This window comes from Haliaeetus leucocephalus, unplaced genomic scaffold (genome assembly GCF_000737465.1).
Source record: "Haliaeetus leucocephalus isolate CR32 unplaced genomic scaffold, Haliaeetus_leucocephalus-4.0 Scaffold384, whole genome shotgun sequence".
Classification (NCBI taxonomy): Eukaryota; Metazoa; Chordata; class Aves; order Accipitriformes; family Accipitridae; genus Haliaeetus; species Haliaeetus leucocephalus.
Genome location: NW_010972820.1, coordinates 5,777,240 through 5,791,109, shown reverse-complemented (window position 1 = coordinate 5,791,109; position 13,870 = coordinate 5,777,240).

The window sequence follows — 13,870 nt, the reverse complement described above, 5'->3', positions numbered from 1 at the left end:
AAAATCCCCAAACACCATGTGTATTTGTTTCCATGTGTGTGAGAGAAAGAAAGAAAGAAGAGAAGAATTTGACTGAGGGAGGATTTACTGGAAAGAAAGTGACAAAGTTTATTTTTTTGCACAGATACATTTCATAAGATGTTTTTCATGATGAATGAAGCTAAAAGAAATGTAACTGTCTTGTACAGCTTCTCCACTCGTTTCTTGTAATAGCATTTAGGTTGTGATTGGAATTGTTGGTAAGATGGTTGTAAGATGGAATGTAATAAAGAAATCATATTTTCCCAACATTTCATATGTTGTCAAGAAATTCTTTCTTAAAATCTATGATTACAACTATAATTTTTAACTGAAAGTGTTGAAATGGTTCTATACCAAAAAGAATACTGAAACTGTAAAATTTACATAATAATAGTCTTATTTGCATATTTATTAGTCTCATTTAATTTGCTGCAAACAAAATGTTCTAATCTGGTTTCAGGATAATTTCTAACCTTCTATTGTTCTTCACTTAGTGTGCACACATACGCACACACAGACACTAACATACTGGCCTTTGTCTCCATTTCCTAGAATGTGTTTGCTTTTTCTCAAAATGCAGTTTCAATTCCAAGAAAGAGATTTATTGTGGGAAATCCCAAGAAAGAAAAAGAAAATAGTGATAACTTCCAGTTTTTTGTTTGATATTTCCGCATTTTTTGTTGTTGTTATTGTTGATTTGTGAGGTCTTTTCTGGGGTATTTATATTGCTCTGTATGGTGTCTGAGCTAACAATTGCAAATGCAAAAGTTACCAATTGTAGTTTTTGAAGACACTGTTTTAGTGGTGATTAGCCATCCCTGCATTTAATGGTGTAATATTTGAGCTATAAAAAGACTACCTTCAATAAATAATTTAATTGAAAAATTTTGAGTTTTTTCTATACATTATTATTTTTAGTATTAAAAATTACACTAAAAAACCCCGAAACATTTTTGGGAAAACACCCCCTTAATATAAGAAATCCTTGTAAAATATTGAAATGTCACTGTGTGTAATACTAATCTAAACACTAGGATGGAATCAGAAAGTAAAGACCGTTCTCTTATTCACATTTCTATGTGTTATATCTCTGTTACTGTTGCTATCAGATAGGGGAAGAGATATTCAGTAGTAACAGGCAATAGCTATGATATAATAAGAAAGTACAGATGGAAAGTTTCATACTAACACAAAGGGAGTGCAAGAGATCTGACTGACCATTCCCATTAAGCACTAGAACAGTAACTCCAAATGGAAAATATTTCAGTTTTGGAATATCTCCATTTAAAAGTAGAGTGTGGTTTGTTGGTGGGGGGAAGGGGGTAGTGTAGGAAGGGAGAATTTTTTTTTTTTTTTTTCCCAAACTAGAAAGTAGTCACAGAACTTCTTTTTAGTTATAAGTGCATGGATTTTGAAAGTAAACTCCCTGTTTGCCTTCACAGAAGGCTAAGCTTAATATCTTGGGCACAGCACTTTGCTAGTACAGCAGCCCTCCTTTTTATTCTGTGTTCATCCTGGACACCTTTGCACTCCTGTTCGGTGTTGTGACATGAGGTGTCCTAGCCTCCTTTGTGCAGTGTGAAAGGCAGGAGGAATTCAACTTGGAATGGGGTCAGCATATCGAGAGAGGAGCTCTGTAACCACCACCACCACCACTGACAGGAACCTGTTCCCGTGGTCAGGCACATCTGCCCCCTCCCCTAGGGTGGCACTCTGAATTGTTTGCTGAATACAAGAGAGCTGAGCAACATGCTTTCCCAGAAGGGTGTCTCTCCTTTAGCATCTAAAAGTACATTTGTAGGGTCTTTAGCAGGCAGATGTGAGCAGATCTAATTACCTAATGCAAAGTGTCATGATAACTGTGAGTACAAAGCCTATAGGGAGAAGCTGGTTTGCAAATAGCAATTTTGAAGCATGGGTGGACCAGGATCAGCATTCAAAAAAGCTTTATTGCTAATTGGACTCAGCCCCCACTTCTTCTTTATTACTTCTCCATTTGTACAAAAGTTCTGGTCTCATGGACAAACTGAGAGTATAAAGGCATCTTTATAGAGTGTCTAAGTTAATCAAATATGAAGAACATAACTGTATGGTAAAGTCCAATTGTCCCACTTAACACTGAAGGATTCCTAAGACACTTTGCATGGAAACATATTCTGCACAGAAATAATACTGCTTGGCAAGAACTGGCCCGTTAGGGAAAGGATAGAACCTTGGAAACAGAGACAGACAGACATTTCATTGTTTGAATGACCTTATTACCTTGGGAGAGCTAAATACTAATCAAGAGGAGTTGAAATATGAAGAAAAATATAAAATTAAGAGGGAAATGTTATTTAAAGCCCTTAAGGAACAAGGTACGAATTAATACATTTCATCAGAAATATGCAAATGTATTCTGAATATTCTTTTAGAAAAAAAACCACACACATTTTTGAAAAGAAAATTCTTCTCCTATAAATTAATTGTAAGAGTTCAGTAACTAAATTAATGTCATGACAAGGGCTTCAGGTGTCAGGATTTCCTGCAAAGGAAATTATTTTATCCTTAACCCAGAAATCAGAGGTTATGATGGGAGAGTGTGCAAGCTTGATGATTAAAAGAGGATACCAATAAAACTGTTTCTGAACCCTAATGTAATTTTTCTAATGAAATGACAAAGCTATCTTTCCTTTAGAAAGTGTTTCTGACAAAGTTCCATATTTGAGGTTAATGACATGTCTATCTGGTTGGAGTCTTTGAAAAAATGAAAAGTTGTCTGAGGACATGATGTATGAAAAAAGGAAACAAGAAATAAAACACTTATAAATACCTGCTACCATGTTGGCAGAACTGCTAAATAATAACATGTAAATGAAAGGAACCCTCTGTACATAGTTATATCCTGTCCATGCCAAGCTCCACTGTAGTCAGTGGAAGACTTACCTCCAATTTCAATTTCAGAAGACATTGGAAAAATCAAGAGAAATTTTACTTTCAGTGCAATGATAAGATGGTGGTAGGTATGCAGTGTAGAGCATTCAAATATAGAAGAGTACCACTATAGGAACTTCAATCTGCCATTTAGATGGCAAGTAGCATGTGTTTCTACTTATATTTTCGGAAGACCTTCATGTTGAGACTACAGAGAAAAAAAGTTTCTAAAATTCAGGGAAATTAATCACATCTTCACTGCAATCTCTTTCCTGCAAGGAAGTGCCCTAATACCTGTAAGGAAGCAAGGTGATAAAGCATGCTTTTAATGGTCCTTATAAGAATTGGTTCCTACCAGCTAATAAAAATGTTGTTGGTACCGATGACTGTAACTACTGCTGCCTGCTTTCATGAAGATACTTATGAAAGGAAGGGCAGCCTTATGGGACATCACCATAATCTTTTTTCCGCCCAGTGCTTACTGGGTGCAACAAAATAAGTAATGAACATTTCTAGGAAACTCTAGTCTCTTGATCTCTAGAGGAGTTTCACAGAAACAAGTGCTTTTAACATTACTTGCTGCAAAAGGTGACTTTTTGTAAATAGGTTAAGGAATAGTTAGTGTACAAAAGATTTTCCCAGACAGTTTGAGGCTGTTTCTCCAAAGACTGTGAGAAACATAGATTTGAACTTTAGTAACTCACAGCACAGAAGCATGGAGAAAATGGAAAGAAGGGGAAAAAAATTTTGTGAGTGGCCTCTGAAAGATTAGTCTCCATGTTATAAATGCTATTCTGCTGTTCTGTCATGAACACTGTTAAAGGAAGTATTAATCTTAAAACACCATTTGGGTGTAAGATTGTCAGGCAGTATTGTTCTTTCCTCTATTCTTATCTAGTAAGTCTGGGTCTGCTAAATGTCAAATCTTACTGATTCCAATAGGTATTTAGATGCCAATATCCAAATCACTGGAATAATTTCCTTTTTCCTTGCCTGTCAAAGACATTTGGAAAGCGGAAATACGTAATCTGAAACTGTTTTCATGGCATTTTTATGTCATACTCTCTAAAATCCTGCAGAAGAGCTATGTCCACCTGTGGCTCAGTTTCCCCACTCCCAATGTTTGTCATATTATATCAGCTGTTCTAATTATGCTATTGCCTCTGCCTACAAACATTGGCTCATGTATCCCCAAACCATCATGATTTCCATGCTACTCCTACCATTCTTTGCTTATATATATGTAGTGGCTTTAAACAAAATATCAATCTTCTTTCTCCACTTCAGCTCCAAAAAACGCAAAAAAAAAAAAAAAAAGTGATGAAAACCTTATGATACAATTGCTGCCTTGGATAGAATGAGGTCTGTCTGATATGTTAATATGCTCTGTATTTCCAAGGTTATATTGAAATCTAGCCCATTCTTTCTTATTTTAAGAATGTTCTACATGTCAGTTTTCCCTTACATATCCAGGTTCTGCCAATTTGTCAGACTTGCTTTATCTGCAGGTTGTCTGTTATGTCAGCCTACAAAATAAAATGTATACAATACTGTTTTATATATAGTAATGCAGTAATGCATTTTAAAAATATACTGGCTGTACAATAAAATAATTGTATGTGGCCAAGATAGCTTTCAGCTAGTATTGAAAACAGAAAATGCCGATGTTTTTATTATATTTCTGTTGAAGATGTGATGTGTGCATATAAGTCACATTCTGCTTCTTAAATCTCTTGACCAAAAGTCAGTTCTTCTTATCTTTTATGAGTGAATATATATGGGAATTTTAATCAGGCAGAGTGAAATTGAAGCACTGTGAAGTTATAGCCTGAGCGTTCCTCCAGTTCCTGCCTAATCCCCACAACAAGAGGGGCCGCACAGGTTCCTGGGGACTCGATCACAGGCATGTCTTTTTGCAGGAAGCTTCAAATCATTATAAGAATAACAGACTTCTGTTGGCTAGCTTGCAGTCATAATGACACTGAGGGTTGCAATTACATTGAAGATTTCAATGTAGAACACTGCAAAAATTAGTCTAAATAAGAAAAACAGCCTTCATTTTTGTAAATTTAGAAAAATACAGGGAAAAGAGAAGCACAAATGTTGCACTTCTCTTTGCATTCCTAGTGCAGGGAACAATAAAATTGTGTACTTCGAAAATGCAGTGTTACTGCAAATACATGGTGTTTTGCTAATTGTATATGCCTTTTGAGGTGGTGTAATTTCCCAAATCAATATCCAATTATATATTTTTACTCATACTAATGACAAGTTCAAGAGAGCTAGAAGATTTTTTTCAGTAAGAAGTGAAGTGGGAGAGTGACTATAAAATATGGTTGTTTGCCAGTGGGTAGCTTACTTTCAATCCCAGCTGGAGGGAACAGTGAAATAATGCAATTCCAAGTGCCCTTTTTCTGGGTTTTCTATTTCTCTTTGCTGTCTATCCTTAGCTGGATGTCTGGTAATGCAAATTCAGTTATTACTTCCTATACTTGCATCATTAAAAAGAGGATGTTCAGTGATTAAAAACGTTTGAAGCAGGCAGTAGATGAGGGGTGAAAAGTAATTGGACTAGGGTATTGATTAATGCAGACTTTTATATTACTATGGAAAATAGCATTTGTTTTTGATCACCCACAGACAAAAGCTTTCAGCTTATTTCTTCCTCTCTCCCTATTTTTCTTACTGCTTGTGTATCTTAGATGTTTTATTGTTTGTTAAAAAACACACTTTTTTTTTCATTTCTTTGATGTGAGTATTCATGAGGCAAAGAATGTGTTAATATAATTGTTATCTTGTTTTAGATAAAGATGGATCTGGAACTATTAATTCTCTGTAAGGAATATAATAGCTATTGTAGCTTGTTGCTCATGATGCTTCTGAGAAAAATGTACAAGGGTATTGAGATTTTGTGAGAAAATATGCTGCAGTATGGTGTAGTTATGCTTTCTGGTTTCATTTATAAGGGTTCTAATCAATATACTTTGTTTTGCGTACACTCCTTATAAAATCCTGTGGAATCTGGAATGCACAGATAAAGCTGCAGCTACTCTTGGGAAGAAAAAACTAGACAGTGATTTAGCAATCAAACCTATAGTTAGCCATATACCTTTTAAAACTGTTGATTTCCAAACAGTTTGAGAACCTCAAGCTTTGGTAAAGGTAGTATAAATTACTTTGGCTTAGTTTCCCTTGATATACATAAGCATAATTTTTATACACTGTTTTGTCACTTAACCATTTTAAAATATTAAGTGTTCAAACACCAAATAGGATTAAAGTGAAACCTTACATTCAGTAAACAATATGTCAGATTATTTTTCACTGCACACTAGTGAAGATTCACATGCTTATAGTTAGGGCAGATGGGGTTCTGGCATGGGCAAAACAAGATTTTTTGGGGAAAATGAGAACAATAGTACATAAATATTATAAAAACTGGCAACACAATAAATTGGTGTAAATTTCCATGAATGTATCACATAGTCCCTTTAGAAGACCAAATGACTAGTCATTATTTTGGTAGAGACACTGATTACTTAGTTTCTTTCTGTTTCCTGTGCAATCACATAAGCATTGTGACAATAACAATGAAATCTGCAGACAAAGGCTGCAGAATTTGCTAGATAACGAGCTTATCAGTAGACATTCTGCAGGTGACACGAAGGTCTGCTTTAGCAGAGTTGCATGCAGTGATTCTGAACTTAGCCAAAACGAACACTTTCAAAGAACGGTATTTGCTAACTAGTAGGCTGGAGGGCCAGGACGTGTGTGAGTGTTAGCGTCTTGTTACCTACAGTGTCAAATCTGTAGTCTGTCTCTTGCAACGGTGCCAAGCAGTGCATAGGGGCTAGCATGGGCCAGGGACCACTTCTAGTGAACAAACCAAGTGGGGCCACACTGATTTAGAGCTAAGGAAGTTTAACTTTACTGGGACAAGCTATGCTGTGCCAGCTGTCTGCTGTGATGGAGAAAGGTCCCTCGACTATTTTATACACTAGCATAGCTGTAACTTTAGAGTCCAGCCTCTAATAATTATTGTGAAATGATGTCATCTGGCAGAATTTGAGAGAAAAAACATAATCTGTCATTTGGCAAAGGTAATAAAGCTAAATCCCAAATAGAAGAACCACCAAAGGGCTTACCCTGATTTTGGATTTTCACTATCTGCAGTGGAATAACCTGTATAAGCAAATTTCAAAAGTATGATGAACAAGAAACATACACCAAAAAACTGCTGTGCTGACTTGCTCTGGTAGTTACTTTTCAGCAGTAACCCAATCTTCAAAAGAATGCCTTCAGAAGAGGCACCTAAGGAAATTATATCACAAAAATACTAACTTTTCAAGTCCTTTGAATTTGTGAAGTGAGAAGACATTGGCTGCTCTGTGCTTATCTACACTGGATTTTGCCAGAAGACATGAGTTTATCCTGCCCCTCCCTGAGGTTTTCACTGAGAAACGTGAATACAAACCATCTTAAAGCCCCAAATTTTTGTATCCACATCAAGCTAATACTCATCATTTCTCAGAAGGGCTTTAATAGTGCAGAATCAGTATAACACTAGCCATAGCTATGCAGTTTCCAGCCTAAAGCTGGCTCTGATTCAACAGTGCTGGTGTGCAGGCAGTTTTCTCTTGCATCTGTTTGCAGAATATAGCCTGCTGACGTATCCATATAATAGCATTTACAATAGCAGTTGAAAGTAAAGCTTTGAATTGTTAAGGACATCATCCATCTTATGCTGTCTACAAATAAAAACATTATTCTTACCAAGTAAAAAGAAGTACAAACTTCATCACCAGAATGTAAATGAAATGGATTTTTAATGAGTGAAGAAGATTTTTTGAATGCAAGCTGAACTCCACAGCTATTTGTTCCAAGATCTTTTAAGAGATGAGTTTATGAATCTGTTGATTTTTTTTTTCCTGAATAAAATTTTCGGGATGTAATTGATACTCCATCACTTTGAAGCATCATTTTTTCTGGAAGGTCTTGCTTTTGGTTTGAGTCTGTAACAATGAATCCTCCTGCTAAATGCAAAAATGTTGTCATTTCTAGACTAAGTATCAAATCTCAGGAATCTTAGTCAGATCCAGCTCAAAACATGATGACTGTAAGACTGTGCCTGTATGTGAAAAAACTTTAAAACTGCTTTTTTTTTTGTTCTGTGGGTTTGGGAAATGAGTCCATTTTTCTTGCCTTGCCTTGGTTCGCCTTGACTTTCAGGCAGAGTTGGAAAATAAATCAGTAGGGTAAAAAATATTTGGTTTGGTTTGGTTTGGTTTTAAATTACAAGAAATAAATACTTTCTGTTTGTTAATATAGATTAAAAAAAAAAAGAAAGAATGAAGCAGGGGAAACAATCAAAACAGTTAATTAAAAAACTTCCTGACTTGAAGAAGCCTTGCATTCTGATATATCTATTCTAAAATTTGGGATAAAAATAGAAGAATAGTTTGGGTAAAATTTGGCAAGTCCCCAAAGTACTGGTACTTAAACTGTATGGGTGCTAGCATGATCACTCATGGAGACACCATAGAAGTTTCTTTTATAATTTATCTTAAAGGAGGATCTCAGTCTTAAGATTACTTAAATGGCTCAATAAGTCTAGGCACTAGCCTGTCTGTTCCTGTAGTTTCACATTTTCACATCACCAATGTGTGATACTCTGTCTACCACTAGAGTGTTTTTAATTTTCTCTCTTTTAGGATTTGTTGACTACATGGTATAGTTTAAAATGTGTATTTTACTTTTGCAGAATTCTATCTGTGCTGGACACTCACCACCATATTCTGCTCCCTTTTATATACTTTCTGAAGAATACTCTCCTGTAATTAAAAATAAATTTTCTGTCTGCATGCCCTTTTAGGTTTTACTTATAAGTATGCACCTTTTGCACACTTATGTTGTTACTAGTTTATTGAGTAAATGTCCCAAATTGATGATGAAAACTAATAGAAAATGTATTGTGAATGTTTTAATCACTATGGAAGATTTTAGGGGTTTTCAAAAAAACCATTAAATTTCCAGCCTCTACAGTAAACAGACAAACAAGCAAGAAGAATAACTGTGAACTTCTGGTGCAGTAATGTTACATACTGGCCATTGGGATTTTCAGCTTGTTTAATAACTTTATAGAATAGGTATGTCTCTCATCTTCAGCAGAGCTGTAGAAATATATCATCTCTCATTACAACTCCATTGCAACTTTCCCTCAGTTGAACATCAGAGCTTTTCAGACTTTTGGACTGAATTGTTTGTGTTGTTAGACAGAGCTCAAAAACATTGGCTCACGTTTGTTTGACAGACTATCACTTACAGGGCAACGAAAGAAGGCGTCTTTCTGTCAGCATAATCTGCCCACGGTTCTTCACTTTCATTATGTTCTGCTGCATGCTGATTGTCACCATGGTGTTGCCTTAACCAGGGAATGAACTGTAGGGATGAACAGGGGTTAAAAAAAAAGCTCACTATCTCTCTACTCACATACCTCTGTTTTATTACGAGTATGTTGTAAATCATCATGCACCCGATGACATTAAGTCAGGGACAGCAATCAATGAAGAGAAAGCCAGACCTCTTAGAACACCTCTGCCGGCTTTGCCTGCTCAGCTTCTGCCCTATTCACAACATGCAGCAAATCTGAGCTTGGAGTGTAGCACAAGGTAAATTTTTTCCCCCTACTCAATTATAAATGCTCAGTTAATGAATACTTAATGCTGTGATTAACACTGTGATGATTCATGTCACATTTTTTATTTGTCCTTTTCATCCTGAAGGATCCCAAAATGCTCACCATATCGCTGATTACACAAAGACTACAGAAAGGTTTCTTAATCCAACAAGGGGGAAAAAAATGACTGCTTTAACAGCATAGCATATCTCATTGTTATTAATGATAATAATCATTCCTGGCGCTAGTTGTAAGTTCCACTCTTTTTATGAGGCTCTCAGAAAGCAATTTATAATCAGGTTTTGTAAGTCTTCACACACAGCAGTTTCACAATACAGATAAGCTTATAACTTATATCTACAGTAAAGGAAAGCAGAGGCACGCACATTAACCGAGTTACCCAAGTCAACAATGCAGTTATAATTGGAGATCTGAGGAGCTTTGAAAGAGTTCACATATTCTCACCTCAATGTTCTATTTTAGCTGTTATGACATATTTCTGAACTAAATGTCAAGATAAGATGTGAAAGAATATAAGGAAGAAAATCCAATTCCATCCTATTTGGATAATTAGTTTTTTCTAGAATGAAAAAGCTCTGCCTTGGTTCTCAAACATGAATACTAAAAAAGAAAGGAACTGAGGCATGATATGAAATTTCCAGAAATTCTGGAAAGATAACAGTTTCTTTTCAGACTTACAGAGTACAGGCTTGCTATGTTTGCAGTAAAACAGTTTAGTCATTAGGACAAATCTGATGCATGTGGCACACACCAGGGTCCTCACAGGATGAAGACATCAATCCAGGAATAATGAGAAGTTTAGTTGCCTGAGATGTGGACTTGGGAGCAGTTAGCTGACACTCTCTGTGTGGAGGTGGAAATATCCATATGCTATATAACAACCAATATTAGACCATCTGCGGATGAGATAGAAAGTCTTAGTTCTAGCTTTTGTGTAGCCTGCGATGATCCATATCTGGTCCCGCCACCCCCCACCCCATCAGCTCCTTAACCCTTAGACTACAGACTGCTTTTGATGTCCTGGGGTGGGAATCACGGTAGAGAGACACTTTTCATTCCCTGCCCTCTCCCTGTCAGACCACCATAAAGGCAAAAGAACACGAGTCTTTGGACTGGTAAGATGGACCTTGGGGAGTCTGGTGTCACAGCCTGAGTGAATGAGAGCAAAGAAATGGTGGGGTCTGCCCCCTCATGCTACTCTTTGTGTGACCTTTCCTGTCCAGCAACTTTCTTTCCTCTAGATAATTACTCTGCCTCTTTCTAGTTTCCCTTGCAATTCTTGTATTCTTGGCTCCATAGTGGCTGAGTTTCTACCAGCCAGATAGGGAGAAGACACTGCTTCCTCCAGGCAGGACGTGTAGCATCATGGATGTCAGCTTTTATACTTGCTTCAGGTTGCATGTTGGGCATCTACTATTTACTGTTTCATCTCCAGTTCTAGGATCTTTGGGTTGGCTGTCACCATGTTGGGGTATCAAAATCTGTCTCTGCCAGAAGAAATCTTATAACTTAGGGGAACATGTTTCCACATGTTATAAATCATCCAGATCCACTTGTCTCTCCATCTAGGTGAATATTTAAACTGTACCTTTTCCTCTTTCTCTTCTCCCTCCCACCTTTTTTGATTGCCTTTGCTGATCATGTAGTTTCAAATGCAACAAGTATTCTCTGCGAGAGCTGGATTTAGCAAACAGAAATAGATGCATCCAGCAACCAGCTATCTTCTCTTCTGCCATACATCATAATCATTCCAAAGAAGATATTAATCTCACAAGAGTTTAGTTATAAAATTGCTTTAGTTGCTTCTGCAGATAGACTTTTTTTCACTCCACTGCAGTCTTTGTACAGCCCCATTCATTTATCTGTCAATTCTGAAGACAAAAACCCCTGAAAGATCACTCATGTAATTAACATAACTATATAATTGAAGAATCAGCCTGTCCTTCTCTCCTCTCAGAGTTTTGTGATTTTAAAACAAACATTGTGAATGTTTTCATGTAACTTGTTTTGAATATTTATCCTAATTTTAGAAGGTACCAATCTTTCTGTGAGGATTGTGTCATATTTTATTATAAGTATTAGACACAAAGAGCCTGTTACTCTGACAGCAGTAAAGATATTCTTAATTTCTTTAGCATCCTTCCCATTCTGCAGCCTGGGATCAGACACAGAATGCGAGCCTTTCTGAAACAGGCACAAAGTAAACAGCTTGTTAAATAGGTCATCTTTATTTAATATTCATTAATGCTTTATTTTTCATGGCTTTGTAACTTAATTATATTTATTTATAGAAATTTCCCATTGCAAGGCAATTTGGCTACAGCATAGTTCCTACAAAAGAGGTATGTTTAAATATTTACATACTTAACATACAAAATTTATGTGAAAAAACCCTTGAGACAGTTTTTATGTAACTAGCCATAACTGAAAAACAGTGAAGTCCTTACCTTCTGTTCCCTTCTTGTTAAGAAAAATACAGTCACCATAAACTACACATTAAGCATTGAGACTGATCAGTATGGCCAAAGAATCAGATATGTGAATGAAGGTTGCATGTAATAGTTGTCAGTGCATTCATTTGGTTGTGCCTGGGGATCTGAGAGATTTTCGGTGAGGTCATATTCTGTGCAGCTTGCCATGAAGAGATACCTTAGCCACCTATCTTTGTGAGAGACTATTGATTACCAAAGAACCCTACAACACCCCAAATCCTTCACTATTAGTACCTGATCTCAGGATATATGAGAGAAATGGAAGTTTGAAAAATAAATTTGGGTCTGAGTAGAAAAGCCTTATAGTCTCTTAGCTGTTAAATTGGTTTCTATCAAGCACAAACAGGCAACTATATTGTATACGACATCAGAAGGATTGAGGCATCATGTAGGAATAAGGTAACCTTTTCTTTTTGTTGTTTAAATGGAATGATAATTCATTCATTATATTTCACGAATATGTTAACAAATTTTTAACAACCGCCCAAATCCTTTTTGTAATGACATGTTTAAATCGCCTGGGTATAAAAACCTATTACAGCTAGATGTCATTCTCTTAGTGAAAGGTCACAGGTCATCCCCAGGGTACTGCCTGCCCTTATAAATGCATTAGTAGCTATAAGTTATACTGCTACCCTGATACCCTGCCATGAATTTTCTTATGAATATTTAGTAGGTATAGTACAACGCTATTGTGAAAGGAGGAAAGTAAAAGATAACATGAAGATAAGTCAGAGGTGTATCAGACTTAAAACGCCTATATGCATTTCTCTTCTCAGTTATGAAGAAATTCCTTTAGTTGTGTAGTGGGACATTCTTCAAATCTGCTGGGCAGAATAATGCAAATCAGAGTGCAGCCAGTGGTGATCACTATTGCACTGCAAATACACTTGATTTTCAAGAATGTAAAACTATGTGGGCTTGTGTTCTGGTTTCAGCTGGGATAGAGATAATTTTCTTTCTGGGAGCTGGTATAGTGCTGTGTTGGGGGTTCAGTATGAGAAAATGTTGATAACACACTGATGTTTTCAGTTGTTGCTAAGTAGTGTTTAGACTAAGTCAAGAATTTTTCAGCTTCTCATGCCCAGCCAGCACGAAGGCTGGAGGGGCACAAGAAGTTGGGAGGGGACACAGCCAGGGCAGCTGACCCAAATTGGCCAAAGGGATATTCCATACCATGTGACGTCATGTCCTGTATATAAACTGCGGGGAGTGGGGCTGTGGGGGTGCATCACTGCTTGGGAACTAACTGGGCATTAGTCGGAGAGCGGTGAGCAATTGCATTGTGCATCACTTATTTTGTACATTCCAGTTCTTTTATTATTATTATTATTATTATTATTGTCATTTTATTATTGTTGTTATTATTATCATTATTATTTTCTTCCTTTCTGTCCTATTAAACTGTCTTTATCTCAACCCACGAGTTTTACATCCCCCCCCGCCCAGTTCTCTCCTCCATCCCACTGGGTGGGGGGGAGTGAGTGAGCAGCTGTGTGGTGCTTAGTTGCTGGCTGGGCTTAAACCACAACAGCTTGATCATCTCTTAAATCCTGCCTTCTTTACAGTGGCTCCATAATACAAAAAAATGGAATGCAGACTTGGCTGATGCTTTGCCCATCCTGCCTCTGGCACCTGAGCTGAAATGCTGCCTGACTGTTCAGGGACTGACTAGGAGAAGAGGACTTCAAGTGTCCGGTCAAAAATATTTCCTTTAAAATCACAGAAAAATAGTCAGGTCTGATGT